Source organism: Periophthalmus magnuspinnatus, chromosome 14 (genome assembly GCF_009829125.3).
Source record: "Periophthalmus magnuspinnatus isolate fPerMag1 chromosome 14, fPerMag1.2.pri, whole genome shotgun sequence".
Classification (NCBI taxonomy): Eukaryota; Metazoa; Chordata; class Actinopteri; order Gobiiformes; family Gobiidae; genus Periophthalmus; species Periophthalmus magnuspinnatus.
Window position 1 is genome coordinate 14616967 of NC_047139.1, and position 8505 is coordinate 14625471.

Below are 8505 nucleotides of genomic sequence, written 5' to 3' on the forward strand. Positions count from 1 at the left end.
AAGACATCCCCCCTCCGTCTCCGTGTGAGATCAATTAGTGTCCGTTACATAGATACTGCAGCTCCCGGGAGCTCTTGCCCACAAAGAATTCTCCTATAGAGCACAATGGATTTTTTTAAGAATTCAAAATGTCCAAGTTCGGCTGACAGGGCATTGACAACTTTCACAAAGGTCGGACTCGGTAGGGATTTTTCAGTATTTTCACAATATGAACTTTTAAAGTTTAAATGCTTATAGTGCCTACAAGTTAGCTTTGTAAGATTTACAATGCAGCTATTGCTTTGTTCAGAATTGATCACATGTTGCACATTTCTCATCACACTTTGGATAGCACTAGGCCAGTATTCAGGAAGTAATGTGGAAGAAAAAATGTTTTGCAGCATCTAAATGATGTGCAAGTCATGTGAGAGTCTGTGGTTGGGTCACCTGGGTGGATGGAAATCTGCGGCCAGGTTGTTGTGAAATTATAAATATAATATGAATATTTATTATTAAGGTTGAAAGAAATTTACTCCCAGAAACAGAGGGATCCATTGTTCACTGTGCCGAATTTTTAGTTTATATTAAGAAAACATGAACTATATTGAATATATATATTGCTCCTGTACAGCCAGGATGAGTGCCTCTGTGCTGTCCTTCAGACCAGCTCTCTCAAGCCATTAGTAAGATTATGCTCTGGTGGTACATCCCGTGGAGGGGCTTGTCCTCCCATGATGGTTCCTCCAGCACCTCTTCCTCTGTGCTCCACTGTCTGAGACATTTGCTAAGCACGTCATCTGTTGGGGCCTTGTCCTTGATGTACTTGGATCTTGGAAATTTCATCCTGGACTGTGGTTCTCACACTCACTAGTCCTCGGCCTCCGTCCTTACGGCTCGCGTACAGTCTCAGGGTGCTGGATTTGGGATGGAACGCATGGCAATGCATGGTTGCCAAAGTTGTGATAGCAGTTGCTGTTTGTGGATGTTAGAACATTGAGCTACTAGCACTGAGTTGCTTAGCCATCAGCTTGGACTGTGGGTTTCCAAGTTTGTCCCACATCCTGTTCACATAACTCCTCTGACTCAGCCCCCTGGGGTTATGTGTGTGTGTGTGTATAATTTTTGAGTGGAGAGATTATACTGTAGTACAGCTTTTGTCCCAGTAAAGGAACAGTAAAGCTTGATATAAAGCAAATATGAAATTACTGTTAAGCAGGCACATCCATAATAAATGTCCCGGGGGTGTTTTGAACAGGTGGTGAGTCTGGCCTAGTATATTAAAATTGTGATGTAGTCCTCTGAATATATGGCAGGTCTAAGTAAACAGATGCTGCATCATTGGCTGTTCATCTGAATCACCAGGTTAGGCTGGAAAATGGCTTTAATTATACCAGCGTCTAAACTCTTTGCGATATGGAAGTGCAGCTGCAACCAGTGCTCAGATGCCCTCAGGAATACATCAGAGCTGACAAATGCATGAATATTTATTGTAAAAATGCAGGTGGTTTCTCTGCCTTTTTTGACTAGTTAAACTATAAAAACAGAACTACTTCATTTTAAATAGTTTGCAGTGGTCTAATGTGATTCTCCACTTGCCTTGAACATCCTAATTGTTCATTGTAATAAGTTCATAAGTGCTTTTCACAACTTCCAAGACCAGAGCTGAGTTTTATCATGGTAATGCTAACAACAGCAACAACAACAACATGCTAAATGACACATAACACTTTGGTTATTCTACAGACTGAAGGGGTTTAGGCTAAAGTTTAACACTTATTTTGCTTAACCCTCTTAACATATGTAAGTTAAGATGGCAGAACATCTACTTACAGACAAAAACAAAACTTACCTATCATGAATGTAGGAAAGAAGACCTCTTTATACACACATAAGCAGCCAGAAATCTGTACACATTATATAACAGTTTGAGTGTGTTTTGATTTAGACTTTTTAATTTGACATAATATAGTTTTTTTCTTTGTCTTAAGTATATTTATGTGCAGTTTCCAGTTTAGCTTATCATTCATTTGACTGAATGAATTAATTTTATTATTGTGTCTTGCATACAGATATGCAGAGCCCTTTTTAATGGGCTTATAAGACACTATTAACAAAATACAATAAAATGCAATAGGCCAGTTGCCAGACATGTTACAAACACCAATGGACTCATTTAAACAAATCGATTTGCCGCTTCTTCCAGGCTTTACATAGAAATGATGCCAACTTATGGACATTAGAATTAAACCATTTCATCTTGTTGTTGTCATTACACTAGAACATATCAGGGCATTGGGTGAACATTTCATCAAATAAAGAATTTCTAAATTAATTATAAAATGGACAAAAAAAGAAAAATTAGCTTCACTTTCCACTTCTGCCAACTCACACAAACCACTGAGTATTCATCAGGGGCACGAGAAAACCTCCCAGTTTCTAAGGCCAGGGGAAGAGTTCCTGTATGCAGCTGTGCCATCAACGATATGTTATTCCTGCTCAAATTTGATTTGACATAAAATTCAGTCTTAAACGTATTTTTTTAATTGAATATATGTTCGCAACTTGGGTTTAGCCAAGATCCCATTCAGCCACTGCTCTTCATAATTGGACATCAGTTTTGCTTTTATTCTGTTGACACTGCATGGCAAATTGTTATGGAATACACACTGAAGTTGTGCTTCAGCAAAAACAGCCTTACTCCACGCAGATGTATATTTATTCCCAAGAATTTTGTTGAATGCACTTTCAAAACTTACTACTACCAATTTTTATGTGGCACTGTATATTTATTTTTTGTTTCCAAAAATAATGTATTTGGTATTGTTTCAATTTCTTGATAGTTTATTACCATTAAACCATTTCTTCAGAGTTACGAGTTCACTTTGAACTTGTTTTATGATGTCAAGATCTTTTCCAGAGTGATACAAGTTAGTGTCATCAGCAAATAAGACACTTTGTAGATTTTTTTAAGACTTCGCAGATGTTGTTTATGTAGATTATAAATAATTTGGGTCCCAGTACAGATCCTTGGGGAACTCCATGTGTGATATACAATACTCAGAATTTACATTATTTATTTAAACATACTGATCTCTACAAATTAAGTAACTTTTAAACCAATCATAAATGGTGCCATACCTCTCCTGTTTATTCAAAAGTTGTGTGTGGTCTATTGTGTCAAAGGCATTACTTAAGTCTATGAAAACACCAACAGTGTACTTTCTTATCAGATGCCACTGATATCTTCTCCACCAAGTCTGTCACTGCCATTGAAGTGGACCTATTAGATCTAAAACCATATTGTTGTTCACTTTAACAGATGGTGCTGATGCAAATGACTGAACACATAAATTCATAATCTGATGGGGTGGGGAAAGAAACACACATTTCTAAGTAATACTGTCAACATGTAGCTTTTGTCGCAAATTTACTCACAATGGGAAGACTAACTAAAGCCAAGTAAGAGTATTGCAAAATATATTTATCACATAGACGTACAAGTATGATATATCAAATAAGGATAATGTTAATATAGATCTTTGTGTCGCCAGACTAAAATGGCACCTAAAAAAATGTGACAAAATGCTTCTATAATTAACAGACTATGGAAGGAGCCAGCAGGAAGTAAAGTGCAGAGTCACGGCTGAGCAGAGCAAGACGTCTTACAGATGGAGATAATTAATACAGCATATGAGGCTCATATAGGAGAGCCTCAAGGTTATCTCTACCCACTGAGTCAACAACTGTGGTCTGGGTCAGATCCTGTATCAGACACTCCTGCAAAGTTAAAAAGGTAAGGCCTGAACAGATTAGGATTATTTAAAGATACAATTCAGTTCTTATCTCTTGGCCTTTGGTTTGATAACAATTTGGTCCAACTGAACTGATGATTTCAAAATGTAAAGATTTTGCAATTTTCTTATGAGAAATTACTGAGTATGTCTAAATTTCATCATTGGATTCTGTCAAGCAAAGGTGTCGCTAGGCAATTTTTTTCCAAATTGACCCTCAGCCTGGGCCGGGAGCAGGAGGTCAGACCTAAACTCCTCTGGTCTAAGTGCTGCTCCTCTCCCGAATTACAGAGCAGCGGGGCCATCAGACTGATCTACTATAGATCAGATCTACTAAACAGTGGTGAGATGCAGCGTGTGTGTGTGCCTGTGTGAGCATGTGTTTCACTCACTGCCGTAGGGGAGGACAGTCTGTGGGAAAGCAGGTGAGGAGACAGAAGGAGGAGAGCTCTGACCAGTGTCAAGTGGATGTATTATTCTATGTCAACACTGTGAAACATGTACGTAAAACAAAGTAATGAGGGTGAAGGAATTGTGCAACTAACTACTATATGAATGAGTGCAATTTGTGGAGTGGGCGTGACTTCAATATGAATAAGCCTTTTTGGTGTTGTATATTTAACCCACTCTAAACAGTTTTACAAACCTATGGATTATTGCTCAATAGTGGCCAACAGCAGCCGCCACATTGCAGATTTACATCACACAAGAGCAAACTCTGCTGTGTAAGGTGTAGTGTAGTGGGTAGACCACAGGCCTACAGTCATACAGTCAGGTTTGTGGAGATGCAATCTCGCTCACAGTAAGCACACCTGTTTCCAAGTGCAATAAAAACATCCAAAATGCAAAAAAAACAAAAACAAACAAAAAAACATGCTGTATTTTATTTTTGGGGTAAAAAGTTGTGGCTTTAAAGTTGCATTCATCCAAAACTTAAGGATAGCTAATGCATCTGTCAACTGGGTCTGTCTGAACTTGGAAAGATTCACCGGTGACCAGACTCACATCTTCGTAGAGAAGAGTGTATTCTGGATCCCGGTCAACCTGACGAGCATCTTTACTGTGACCGGACGTATCTTTTTATTTTATTTTATTTATTTGAAGCACAATGTGCAGAGACATTAAATAGATGGCTGCACCAGATTTAGCAAAATGCTAATTTCCATCCGTAGTCCTTGGTGTCACAAACATTAAAAAACAATTCACATATAAAAATATTGTATTTGCAATACAAAAGACAATGTACAAGTGTGCAAAATTTTCAATACATAGTGCAAGCTACAAGTTATTAAAGTGCAAGACATAGAAAAAAAACAAAGAAAAAATGCAACAAATATCAGAATAAATACAGTGTAGTCGCTATCAGATGATACCCACGAGGGTAGCATCTGATAGCTCTGTACCTTATTGGTATTATAAATGTAAACAAGACAATAATATGACACTAAGACAGTACCATGACACTCATGATCTGGTAATCTAGTGGCCATCAGATGATACCCACGAGGGTAACATCTGATGGCCAAATACCCGTCTGGTATTGTTAGTGTGAGCAGGGCTGATGGTCTTTCCTCAAACCTGAGGCACAGCTTGGCCTGGCAGCACAGGAATGGGACACAGTGGGGCTTGAAGCTTAGATGTCTCTCAGGATGAATTCCAGTCAGTTGATATTGGACTATATATATTGCACCCTTACGGTATTGACCAGGCTGCCTCACGTCTGTGCAGAACAACTACAAAGAGAAGCAAACAAAGAGAATAGTCAAAGAGCCTCCTACATGAGCCCCACTCCGAGCCTGACACAAGCTCTGAAGTGTAGAGGAACATGAAGCTAACTGTATTGGGGTCTCCACAGGACGCTCTGAAGTTCTGCCCTCTCCTGAGAGCAGCAGGCATTCTCGCGGTACGCCCTGTCAGGACTCATTCTAGTGGAGACTGTAGACTTGTGTACACTGTGAGAGTTCATGAACTCTGTGAAAGAGCTGATGCCTGATGTGGAAAGTCACATTAAAGCCACTATGCGCTCTACCATCATTCTGGTTGCTCATGTTCTCTCTCTCGCTGGAAGAACAGTAACATCTCACAAATGTTCAAACCAAATATTACTTTAATTATTTTTAGTGATAATAATAACAATGCTGACTTATTCTTATTTATAAAAAAACACTGGACATGATAGCCAAATAGAAAGCAGAATGAACCTGCCCCTTTCATATGCGTTGTCCTTTTGGATCCTGTTCCATCTGATCTGAAATCTCACTACCTAAAACCCCATCTCCTTCAGCCAATGATCAGTTGGTGCTAGTGCAGCCTCTGTAGCTAAGAGCTTTCACCTGAGGCAATGAGAAAAACTTGTGCGGGTCTTCTATCTGCAGATTGGAGGACACATACAGACTGAAAACCCAGGTTCAGTTGGGATTGTAGCACCTTTTTTAACAGTAACAACGCAGGCTACACACAGTAACCTTAACAATGCCACCTATTTTATTCAACGCAAAAGATCATTCCACCCGAGTATCATTGTTCCAAGTGTTTTATCCATATATAATGTGTAAACAATGGAAAAGTTGGAATATCAGCACCTAAAATAGAAATGTGCTGCCCGTGGGGTGTTCTGGTCTGTTTTCATTGTGATGTTTGATCTGATGGCTGTGTGATCGGCACCTCACCTCCACAGAAAGCACGTTAGCAGTCAGTGTACGGTGTACAGTCCAGAGCAGAGAAGGCAAATCAACAAGGCCTCGTGAGTCCCCTGGCTCTCAGCACAACTCCATCTGCTGAGCTTTGATAAAACTTATACAGATCAGGAGCAGAAGTCACAGAGCGATAAGCCTTCTGCTGCAGAGGTCACAACTCCAGTTATGTAACCACCACCAGGATTCTGTTATGTCAAGCAGGTATTTTGAGAAACAAGGTTGTATTTTTATGTTGATGATCTTAAAATAAATGGATGGAAGGCATTTGCATTTATTTAAAAGGCATAAAAGCACATTTCTAAACTGAACTGATGTAATATATTATCATCCCCAATTATATCTCCATATCTGCTTCATCATGTTCTCCTGCATGTGACCTGAAGTGACTTTATAAATGCCATTAAAGTGCTCATAGGATTGTTAAGTGTGATGTCACTTCTGGAGCCAAGTCACATCAGGTTATTAAAAACAATGTATATTTTCTTTTGTTTGCTAGTGCTGGCGGTCGTCAGTTATTTAAAGGTAATTGTCTCTTGTTTGATCAAAAAGGAATGCTGTGGCATATTGTCGTAAAACAAATCTAGAAATCAGCTCTGATGTTGCCTGTTAGACCCGGAAGCACTTAAAAATCCATGTGTTTACATTTTGAGATAACGTTTTTTGTCGGCGTATTTCTTTGTTTCTTGAAACTGAATTTGCTCTTTTTGAAGGGGTGTACAGCCCTTCACATTAGCCCTTCCTAGGGCTGAGCAAAAAATCCTTTTACCTAATAATTGAAAAGAAAACAAAACAAAAAAACAACAACCTGTGGGTCAGTGGATCTTACCGCTCTACCAATAACGTTTATGTCAAGAGCAGGATTTGAACCACTAACCTTCATGTACTGTGTATCTGTATTTCTCATCAACTGATACATTGTACATTTGTTTCAGAAAACCTGCATGATCTCAAATTCTGTCCTGAGGCTTTGGACAGTGGATCCATCTTGTAAACCATTTTTGCGAATGTATTCCAGTGATTATTGTTGATTAAAACAAATATTGCTTCATAGTTGTCCAGGTTTGTCTTCAATAAAAGACACAACATCTCTTTACACTGTTGAAAATGACGTCACACATTTATGATGTGCATGTATGTATAGATTATTGGTTGATTATTTATTGATTGTCCACACTCCCTGTTTTACATTTTTAATCATGTGTCCACCTCTGTATTTCAATGAACATACTGAATAGTATTGACTGACTAAATAACTAACAATGCTGTATTCTATGCAACAGGGCTGGAATTCCAAGGAGGCATTGAAAAATCCTGATCCAGAGAAAAGTACCTTGAGAAAAAAAAGGGAAAAATGGTGAAAGAACAGAGAGATGGAAAGAAGAAAAGAATTAAAAAGACTTATTGTACTTGTGTCTGCTATATAGTTATAATATATGTGGAGCTTTATGTTATATTTTGCCCATTTTAAATGACTATTCATCTGAAATGACAATAAAAAGAAGCAAGTCCACTGTTTTAGAAAACTGCGGTGCTCAATAGCAGCTGATGTCACTGTAAACATCATCACAACAAAGAGCCATGAAGTTGTTGGCACCTCTGATGAATAGCTGCACATCAGATTTTTGTTCATTTGTATCAAAATTACTATGTGGCCCTGACTAATCCTACATATATCGCAGATTAAGAAAATAAAATTGAAGAACAAACTAAGTACAGAGCACTGAGCATATGTCAGTGAAATCGGGAGTTGATCGCAAAAATGGTGTCTTGAAAATAAGTGATTAAAGACTCAAACATGCACAGATCACTCCAAATACAACTTCTAGTGTGCAAATGGTGAGGGGAAACAAATATAAACTTTATGGCAGGATGATTTACCATACAACCCCCAACACCATTCACAAACTCTCCCATCAAACTGTTCACAAACGTTTGGGCTTTATTTATTTGCCCGGGCTTGGCGTCCCTCCACAGGCGTCGATCAGTCAGTGCCGAAAGGATGATGGTCACAGAAGGGAACTGACCATGGAGGTCCAGCA